This window comes from Grampus griseus (genome assembly GCF_964374135.1).
Source record: "Grampus griseus genome assembly, chromosome: 2".
In the NCBI taxonomy this organism is placed as follows: Eukaryota; Metazoa; Chordata; class Mammalia; order Artiodactyla; family Delphinidae; genus Grampus; species Grampus griseus.
In genome coordinates this window covers 104039219-104050374 of record NC_139018.1, presented here as the reverse complement: position 1 = coordinate 104050374, position 11156 = coordinate 104039219, and the positions used below count along the sequence as shown (strand labels likewise).

Genomic DNA, 11156 nt, shown 5'->3' with positions numbered 1-11156 from the left:
GTTACACACCCTCCTTCAGATCACAATTCTTGGGGACCACCTAGTGTTGTGGCTGTACCCAGCCCCAAGGGACTCTGAGAAATGCAAACTCTAACTGGCCCTCTGTCTGCCTATGTAAAATGTGCCTGCTGGGACTTCCCTGGTGGTCCAGTGGCTAAGACTCTGCGCTCCCAATGCAGGGGGCGTGGGTTCGATCCCTGGTCGGGGAACTAAGATCCCACATGCCACATGGCAAAGCCAAATTTTTTAAAAAAATAAAATGAAATAAAATAAAATAAAATGTGCCTGCCATGGAAGATGGGAGAATGGATTTGAAGGGGTAGCAGGAAAACTGCCACATCCTGGTTTTGAAAAATTCCAGAGTACTGTCAAGATAAACTCTTAAAGTTTCCTGGACCTTTGTATTAATTTCCTGGGGCTGCTGTAACAACTTGCCACAAACTGGGTGGCTTAAAAGAGCAGAAATGTATTCTGTCACAGTTCTGGATGCTAAAAGTCCAAAATCAGCAGGGCCGTGCTCCCTCTGAAGTCTCTAGGGGAGAATTTCTAGAAGTTTCTCTCCTAGCTTCTGATAGTTGTTGGCAGTCCTTACCATTCTTTGGCCTGTGGCTGCATCCCTCCCGTCTCTGCCTCCATCTTCATGTGACCTTCCCTGTGTCTTCTGTGTCTCTGTATCCAAATATCCCTCTCCTTTCTCTTGTAAAGACAGCGAGCGATCACTGGATTGAAGGCCCACCTTAATCCCATATGACCTCATCTTGACTGCATCTGTGAAGACCCAATTTCCAAATAAGGTCACATTCACAGGTACCATGGCTTAGGACTTGAACATATCTTCTTGGGGAATGTGACTCAAGCCATTACAATCTTCTTAAGACTAAAAGAAGCAGGAAGAGAGAGAGAGAGAGAGGGAGAGAGGGAGGGCGGGCTGTGCTAACTGAAATCAAACAAATTATGACAAGATATATCAGTCTCAAAAAGAACCCATAGTTTGTTCCGAAGCTCAGTGCCACCTTAATGCCGCAGTCCAAGGACATATAGGCCTTTTTTCATTCCCTTCTCCGTGGAGACATTCCAACGCATTGCTGTAAGATACCTTGCTTAGGTAATGGAGTTCAAGAACCATTGACAGCTTTCAGCTTTGCAGTGTGTGTTCCATTTGATGACCATAACAGCCCCACAAAGAAGGTATTCTTACCTCCATCCCACAGAAATTGAAACTGCAGCTCAGGCTAAGTAACTTGCCTAAAGTGAAATGACTTCACTGTTGGTGGTGAAGCCGGGCTTGCAGCCTGGGTCTCCTCTCTCCAAAGATCCTGCTCTTCACATGACATGGCTCTGAGTCCCAGTGAGTTCTCAGGGGTTACCGACAAAAGGGCTCACTCTTGTCTTGAGGGATTTGTGATCAGTGTCTGAGACCACACATGCTCTGCAGAGGTCTCCACAAACCCATGGGGGACCTGAATGCTAGAATGTGCTGACAGCACAATCAGATACCCTTAGTCATCAGGATAAACAAAACCTCTGTTAGGTAGCTAAAGGACACTTGTTTGCCCAGGAGTCAAGGCTTGTCCAACATCAGAGTCCAGGTTTCTCACTGCATTCTAGAACATTATACATTGAACTCAAAAAGGCTTATTTTTCAGACCTTCATCAGCATGTTGATTGGTGGTTCGATTACTACTTTACCAAGTCCAATTGACCCTTGAACAACATGGGTTTGAATTGCACAGGTTCACTTACAGGCGGATATTTTTCAGTAGTAAAAACTACAATACTACACGGCCCAGTGTTGGTTGAACCCATGGATGTGGAGGAACCATGCTTATAGAGGGCCAACTATAAGTTATATGTGGTTTAACCCTGAGTTGTTCAAGAGTCAACTGTATTATGAGATTGCCCATCACCATGGGGCCCTCCTATAGTTGCCAGTTATGCCATCACACATATACTAAAGACTTCAGATAGAGTTCCCTGGAGTGTGTAATGCAATTAGTAGTTGCCATAGGAAACTGGGTCTCCTAATGGTCCCAGGGAGGTGATGATTGTGATAATAACCGATATTAAGTCACATTTCCATTCATTATTTCATTTTAATATTGACTTTTCTTTCTTATTGTTAAAATCTTATTTGTACAGCTTTATTATAGAAATTTTAAAAAACAGAGACAAAGAAGATAAAATACTAATCATTCATAATTCCTCCACTCAGAGATAACCAATGTCGTTAATCTTGTGTATATTTTTTAGTCTTTTGATTTTCCTAAGACATCTTTCTTTGCGATTAAGATTTTTTAATTTTTTAAAATTATTTTATTTATTTATTTTTGGCTGCGTTGGGTCTTTGTTGTTGCATGCGGGCTTTCTCTAGTTGCGGTGAGTGGAGGCTGCTCTTCGTTGTGGTGCATGGGCTTCTCATTGCAGTGGCTTCTCTTCTTGCGGAGCACAGGCTCTAGGCACGCAGGCTTCAGTAGTTGTGGCACGTGGGCTCAGTAGCTGTAGCTTGCAGGCTCTAGAGTGCAGGCTCAGTAGTTGTGGCACGTGGGCTTAGTTGCTCCGCAGCATGTGGGATCTTCCCGGACCAGGGTTTGAACCTGTGTCCCCTTCATTGGCAGGCAGATTCTTAGCCACTGCACCACCAGGGAAGCCCGCGATTAAGTTTTCATTATTTTAATAATGGTAGGGTATTCCATTATGTCAACATACATCGTTTACTTAACTCTTCCTCTACTGTTGACATGTGAGTGGTTTCCCCCCTCATGTGTTGCTTGTAGAAACAATGTTGTGATGAAAGCCTGGTGTTCATCCATAACTACTTCCTAAGCCTACATTTCCAGTGTTTGCATTGCCAGATGAAAGGAGAAAAAAATTTTCCCTTGTTTCAGAGATGAGGAAACTGAGTCTCAGAGAGATGAAGTATTCTGGCCAAACTCACACAGCTGGCAAGTGACAGAGCTAGACCTGGGATCCAGTTTTCCTGACTCTAAATCTCATATGGGAGAAGAGTTTCTGCATCTAATTATCACACTCGATAAATTCTGTGAATGCAAAGTAAATGCCCTGGCAACTACCTTCTTTTCTTGAATTGTCACCCAGCAGTGGTCAATCCAGACAAATTGCCAAAAATTGTCATCAGAGGAGAGTGGAAAGGCTATAGATAGTTGATTTAATTGGACTTTTCGTCTTTCTTCTTCAAGATGATAATAATGTTGACATTTTTAGAAACCTTTACAGACCCTTGGTATCCTGTACATTCCGGAATAACTGAAGCCATCTCTCCACTTCTAAATACTTATTTGATACCCCAGTGGATTCTGGGGCTTTTAGTTCACCCTAGTTCTGAGAGTAGAGCTCATTTCCTCCAAATTTAGAGCCAAATTCCCCTTGTTTCCACTTCAAAAGATTCCCTCTCCTTTCTAGGTGATTCAGCACACGAGTGAACCCATGGAATTGTTTCCTCCTTTGCCATAACTAGTATACCCTTGCTTTATCCATGCTTCTGACATCAGTAGCAGACTTTGGTTTGGGATGGCTGCAGACCAGGTGACATTTCTTCAGTCATTATTTGCCTTGATCTGGTATGCTGACCAGGATCCATGGTCCATGAGGTATGATTATGTTGAGTATACAAGGACATAACATGTGAGGAGTATCCATACACAAGGACATAATAGATGAGAAGCCTGACTTGCTTTGGGGCCCCAACTCCATAATCTTTGGGTCATCCTTGTCCAACCAGTTCTGGTAGCTTTGATTTGGGGCATTGAAGCTAGAGCCACGTGTTTGACAACATCCAAGCATGTCACCTACAGATCATTCAAGTCCGTCCCTGCCCTGTTAGTAGCAAAGATAGACAATTTCAACAGATTTCAGAGGCATATAAGTAAAGCGTTTCCTGGAAAAGCATGGTAAAATATGTTGATCTTTACCTGAGTTGGATCATTCACTTATAAGATAAAACTACTCAATTCCAGAAGGCTAAGCTGGAAGTGTTAATAGTTGTCAGTTCACATCTCTGCCCAGAGCTCTCCAAGATCAAAGTTAAGTTAACCAAGTAATATCTAATGGGTAACTCCATTTTCAGGATAGAGACTTGATAAAAGGAAATCAATGTGAAAGAACAAAGATTCTTATTATTCTTACTGTCCATTAGTGCTAATCATACATTTGGCACCAGCAAGCCATAAGAGGAGAAATTACCCTCCCTAGGTATGGACTTTTCATAATGCAGTGAATAGTCATCTCTAAAAGAGAAAGTGGATGTTTCCCAAATAAGTTTAGTCTCAAAATTTCTTTCTAGGATAGACTGATGGTCTCTTGATGTTGCCTTTGCTGGGGGACCAGGAATGATGTTCTGTGCTTGGAATTGTTTTGTCAAAGATAAAGGGAGGACTTGAAAGAGTGTATAGCTCTGTCCTGCCTGCCCAAAACTAAAAGGTATTTCTGGGCACATATGTCAGGAAATATGACCTAGAGATGGAGTGCAATCATAAACATTTTTTTTAAATCCAAAAACCAGAAAAAAAATTCTCTTATTCATTCCCATAACCACTTTTCAAACTAAAATTAATTTTTGTGTGTGTGTTGTAAAAAGTACGTCGATTGGTAAAGGAGCTGAAGTATTATCATCGAAACAGCTCAACCTAGGCTCAAATCTAACATAAAAGAAACCTCACGTTAAAGTATAATTTATCTTCATAATTAGTATTTCTAAATGACTTTTAAAGGCTTTTTTTCTTTTTTTTCCTGCAAAAAGCTTTATTGTTTCCATTTGGTCCATGGCTTGGGAGAGGGCTCCAGTGTGGTTAACAAGCTGCCTACTGGCCACAGAGCGGGGCTTCAAGAAGAAGCCCTAACACCAGAGGGGCTCCTCAAAGGCCACTGGGCTCCGGAGGCTCCTAGTCGTGCTTGAGGGTGAGCCTTTCGAAGAGATACTCGCCCAGCCCAGCCTGGGGACCAGCAGCCTGTGGAGGTTGGTCAGGTGGTCACCCATCTTCTTTTTTTTTTTTTTTTTTTTTTTTTTTTTTTTGCGGTACGCGGGCCTCTCACTGTTGCGGCCTCTCCCGTTGCGGAGCACAGGCTCCGCACGCGCGGGCGCAGCGGCCATGGCTCACGGGCCCAGCCGCTCCGCGGCACGTGGGATCTTCCCGGACCAGGGCACGAGCTCACGTTCCCCTGCATCGGCAGGCGGACTCTCAACCACTGCGCCACCAGGGAAGCCCCACCCATCTTCTTGATGAGTTTCACCTCCTCATCTAGGGAGTGGCTCTCCAGGAAGTCGCGGAGGTGGGGGTCTGCACGGACACAAGCCAGGGCATGCAGATCGAGAAGGGCCTGGTTCAGGTTCTTCTCCGTGTTAATGGCGGCTTCCATAGCGTCCTGAGTTTTACCCCACTCATCTTGAGATGGCTTCTGCAAGTCCTGGAAGGGGGCGCGGCCGCCGTGTTGGTTTTGCATTTTCAAGAGACGCTCGGCGCTCTCGTGCTTCTCTTCGGCCAATTCGTGGAAAAAGTGGCCCACGCCCTGCAGAGCCACATCGTCGCGGTCGAAATAGAAGCCCAGAGAGAGGTAGGTGTAGGAGGCCCGCAGATGCATGTTGAGCAGGCGGTTGACGGCGGCCTCCACCTCGGTGGAATAATTCTGACGAATCTGGGAGCTCATGGTTGATCGGTAATAAGGAGTTCGGCTCAAAAAATGGTGTTGGCTGGTCCCGGTGACCGAGGATAGCTGAGTTGCTGACTCCGAAGGTTGGGGGGTGGTCGGAAGCTGGAGGAAAGGGCGACCCTGGGTCTGTTCCGTCCAAACACTGTTGAAGCAAGAGACAGATCCGGGGAACCGCTGAGCGCAATCCTTTTAAAGGCTTTTTAATGCAATTAAAAATGTTTGATTGTCGTAATGTTGCTAATGTTTTGATGCCTTCCTAGTGTTGTCCTTGGTCCCTGCAACCCTGGCACATAATTTATTTCTCTTTTAAGTGAACCCTAAGCATTAGTGTCCATTAAGAATTTTTAAAACAAAGTCCAGAGATTACTTGGAGCACTTTCAATAATATGTACTGATTATCATTAATAGCTCTTTTGTCCTAGACAAGGACATTGTTTTGTAACATCATTTTGTTTGGCGAGGCCCTATTCGGGCTGTGTTCCTGATCTGAATCCTGCACTGATTCTCTCCTTGACAGTGTGGAATAGAGCAAGCTCATGGGACAAGTCAGGACTGGGGTGAGCAGGGACACAGGCCAGCACAAAGTGATAGGTTTTCTTTATGAAACAATTGTTAGCCATTCAAAAAAAAGCCTACATGCTGGGCCTTGATTCTTATCTCATGTTCTTACGCTGCATATAAATTGCTGTTTTAACTACCAGCTCCTTACAATGAGGAAGTGAAAGAGAAGGACAGGAGGGAACAGGTGGACCCAGACGATCTCAACCTTATCACTGTGTTTGTTGGTTTTATGGCAGGAGGGGGGTCTAATCTTCCAGATTTTAGTCTGAAAGTTCTGCCCTTGCTCTCAAACGTTTATTTACCAGATTATCCGTCTCTGTAACAGCAGGGCTCTAATTAATGGGTATTGCCTGTCTTCACCCAAGGGGTAGCTCTCTGTTTATCCAGTGCAAAGTATCTGCAATTAGAAACATCTTTAAAAGGAAAGAGACACTCTGCTATGTGTCCCACGTGAATGGCCTTATTTAAGTCTTACTATAAACCTAGCACTGAGAATTTTATCCCCATTTTATGGATAAGGAAACAGAGGTTCAAGAGTGGTTAAGCCATTCTCCCAAGACCACGGCTTGAATAATGGGCGTCTTATTTAATGCAGGCGTCTTGTGAGGAGGGAGAATAAATCTTGCAAAGGCCTTCGTATTTGGAGACCTCCTTTTCTAAAAATGAAATGAAGAGTTAGTGTTCTGGGGCTTGTGTACATGCATGTAACAAGCTGGCCCATTACAGAACAGGTTTTGTTAATTATCATTCAGCACCTCTCCTTCTCCCTGCCACACACACTCACTTGAAATAGAGAAACACTGATCTATTTAAAAACAAAAAGAAGAAAAAAACTGCACAGTGTCCTATTTTAGGTATTTTTTTATTGAAGTATAGTTGATTTACAATGTGTTAGTTTCAGTTGTATAGCAAAGTGATTCAAATATATATATATAAAACATATATATTAAAAAATATATATAAAACATATATATATAAAACATATATATATATATAAACATACATATATAGATATGTTCTTTTTCAGATTCTTTTCCCCTATAGGTTATTACAAGATATTGAATATAGTTCCCTGTGCTATACAGTAGGTTTTTGTTGTTTATTTCTTTTATAATGGTAGTGTGTATCTGTTATTTCACATATTTTTTGTTGTGTTTGTTTTTCTTTCTGTTTTTTATTCTAACACAGAACTTATACATGTTGCATATATCTCTGTCTCAACAATTGTGAGAGAGGACAGGAGAAGGCACACAGGCTGAATATTAGCAAGGTGGCAAAAGGACATCTTTGTAGCTAGGCACTTGTCCAAAATGCAGGGCCTCTGGAAATGCCATTGTGGTAATTGGTATGTCTGGGGAGGAGGAAAGATGCCATTTCTTACCCAAAAAAAAAAGTTAAAATAAACTTGGTACCCAGACAATTGCCTAGAAACCAAGAGACAATAAGAAGTCCATCAAGGAAGTTAATTGGTCCAAGATTTGGCACTGATTGGAAAAATCAGATTCTATCCCTCAAGTGCTCTACTCTTGCCATAACTGTAACTCTGAAACTGCTGATACCCTGACAGTGATAAATTTGTGGTATTTTCATGACATTTTCTTTGCTTTACTTTGAAGCATAGTCGGCTAAATAGAGTCAGGGAATCTTGCTGTATTAGAGGTCCTAGTTTGGGGAGAGTCGTTGTGGAGATTTTTTCCTCTTCATTTTAAGGATATTACTTGTCAATTTAAAATTGTTATCATAGTGTTAAGTTGGAAATTACTCTAAAGCATTACCTGGGAATGCTTTTCTCGCTCTCCATATATATATATATATATATATATATATATGATGGGCTGGGTAAGATTATGAGTCTCACAACTTTATCAAAAGGTACCATTTTTCTCTAGCCCAGATAATTTAAAAATATCACCCAAAAGAAGTGTATCTTTTACTTATACAACGTTTTGTGGATACTGCCTTCTTTCTTCTTTGGTTTTTAAAAGCAAAAAGAAAAAAGTTTCAGGGGGTTGCCCTTGATTGTGAGCTACATTAGATTTTTTTCGCACTGAGAAGTAGATCTGGCAGCCTGTTGCTTAGAGGAAGTTTGGTTTGTTAGCTTGAAAGCACGGCAAGGAGTCATTGATCAAGGCTCTAGAAGGGAAATCAAGCAAGTGTGTAGTTCAGCTATCTCATTCTACAGATGAGAAAACTAAGGCCCAGAGAAGTTAAGTGACTTTCCCAAAACATCCAGCAAGGTCACTTTTGGTTCACGGTTTGTGAGTGCTTTGCGTTTAGAGAGTTGGTTCCACCCATCACTCTTCCACAACTCCACGAAGTCCCAGTCTCTGTGGCGTGCATGCCTCTTGCTCAGTGGTCTGTTTGTGAATCTCTGGGGAAGGATCTTGGTGTCACTTCCCAGGCATTGGGAAGTATATCAAAACCTTCACAACATCTGGACTTGGTTTGACACCCTTTGGTGGTGGTGATCCAAGCCCTTTGCCCACTTAGCTTACCTGCCCATGAGCAAGTATCTTCCCTTGATTTTAGAGAGTAGAGTCCAGGGGAGTTTGGGGTCTAGAACAGAGTACACTTGCTTTTAGAAACTCGGTTCTCTGTCTTATGCTCTCTTCCAGCAGATATGAATTTTGAAGTCAGAGCCCTTGGTCTGAAAATCAGAATCCCGGGCTATGAGTCAGTGTGAAACCCAGGAAGTCATGAGTAGCTATGGCATAGCTTTCAGTAGAACATTCTAATTCACCTTTGTTAAAGTAAGACACACTCTATTTCACACTCTCTATTGTGAAAGTTAATAATTAACATTTATATCACACTTCCCACTTTGTAAAAAGGTCTTTACACATCCTTATTTTGTATGGATTTTCACAACAGTCTTTTGAGTAGTATTATGATTATATACAATTGTAGAGACCTGGAAATTCAGGCTCAGAGAAGTGAAGTAAGTTGCCCAAGGTCTCTCAGCCTTGGGTAGGAAAGTGGATGGACTAAGAATGTAAGTTCAGGTCAACTTGACTCCAAATCCAGTTATCTTAAAAACTGCCTTTACATGGACATATATACACTACCAAACGTAAGGTAGATAGCTAATGGGAAGCAGCCACATAGCACAGGGAGATCAGCTCGGTGCTTTGTGACCACCTGGAGGGGTGGGATAGGGAGGGTGGGAGGGAGGGAGACGCAAGAGGGAAGAGATTTGGGGACATATGTATATGTATAACTGATTCATTTTGTTATAAAGCAGAAACTAACACACCATTATAAAGCAATTACACTCCAATAAAGATGTGAAAAAAAAACTGCCTTTAAAAAGTTTATTCTTTTCCACTTCTGGGTAGAATTAGAGCTATTTGCCTCCTAAACACTCATCATAATTTATCTTTAGAAAACCCAGCTCTCCCGGAATGGTCGATTCAGGGTCACTGCTAGTAGCATTAGGTTTGGATAAGTCTTACCCCTTCCACTTGAGGACAAAGATGGACAGCGTAGACTGCTGTGATTTCAGAAAGGATGAGCTCTATGGCGAGAAAGACAGGAATCGTGCAGCCTCTGGGGAAATGAGAAGAAAGAGAAACGGAAGACCCAGCCATCCCATTTAAGGAGGAGGGGGATGAAGAAATGGCTGCTGGTTGCAAACCAGGGCACACAGACCTCTCAAGTATCTCTTTCACCCAAGCCCTGGTGGGGATTCCTGGCTTAGCTAAGGTTGGGGGACAGGACCCTGTAGGTTTAAATTAGTTATAGAGCTGACTGCTGACTGATATGCTTTTGGGAGAAATCTTTTTTTTTTTTTTTTAATATTTACTCTTATTAGATGCACTATCTATACCAGGGTTTTTCTGGTTTTTATTGAAGTATAGTTGGTGTATAATATTATGTAAGTTACAGTTGTATAATATAGTGATTGACAATTTTTAAAGGTTATACTCCATTTGTAATTATTATAAAATATTGACTATATTCCCTGTGTTGTATAATGTATCCTTGTAGCTTATTTACACGTAATAGTTTGTACCTCTTAATCCCCTCCCCCTCTCGCCCCTCCCCTCCACTGGTAGCCACCAGTTTGTTCTCTATATCTGTGATTCTGTTCCTTTTTTGTTATATTCACTAGTTTTGTTGTATTTTTTAGATCCACATGTAAGTGATATCATACAGTATTTGTCTTTCTTTGTCTGACTTATTCCACTGAGCATAATACCCTCCAAGTCCATCCAGGTTGCTGCAAACTGCAAAATTGCATTCTTTTTTATGGCTGAGTAATATTCCATTATATATGTATGTGTGTGTGTGTGTGTGCGTACCACATCTTTATCCACTCATCTGTTGATGGAAACATAGGTTTCTTCCTTATCTTGGCAATTGTAAATAATGCTGCTATGAACATTGGGGTGCACGTATCTTTTTGAATTAGTGTTTTTGTTTTTTATTCAGATATATTCCCAGGAGTGGAATTTCTGGGTCATTTGGTAGTTCTGTTTTTAGTTTTTTGAGAAACCTCCATACTGTTTTCCCCAGGGGCTACACCAATCTACATTCCCACCAACAGTGTTCAAGGGCTCCCTTTTCTCTGTATCCTCACCAACAATTGTTATTTGTGTTCTTTTTGATGATAGCCATTCTGACCAGTGAGAGGTGATATCTCATTGTGGTTTTGATGTGCATTTCCCTGATGATTAGTGATGTTGAGCATCTTTTCATGTGCCTGTTGGCCATTTGCACGTCCTCTTTTGAGAAATGCCTATACAGATCTTCTGCCCATTTTTTAATTGAGTTGTTTGCTTTTTTGATGTTGAGTTGTATGAGCTATTTATTTATATTGGATATTAACCCCTTATCAGTCATATCATTTGCAAATGATTTTTACCATTCAGTAGGTTGTCTTTTCATTTTGTCGAAGGTTTCCTTTGCTGTGCAAAAGCTTTTACGTTTAA

General features: G+C 41.8%; 1 pseudogene across 1 annotated transcript; it reads right to left on the bottom strand.

Annotated features, from left to right (window-relative positions):
• Positions 1-4898: 4898 nt before the first annotated feature.
• LOC309818091 (ferritin light chain-like) lies at positions 4899-5782 on the bottom strand (annotated as a pseudogene). Its single transcript has 2 exons — positions 5230-5782; positions 4899-4993 (listed from the first exon to the last, which is right to left on the bottom strand). The product of its transcript is annotated as a ferritin light chain-like (transcript).
• Between the last annotated feature and the right edge of the window lie 5374 nt (positions 5783-11156).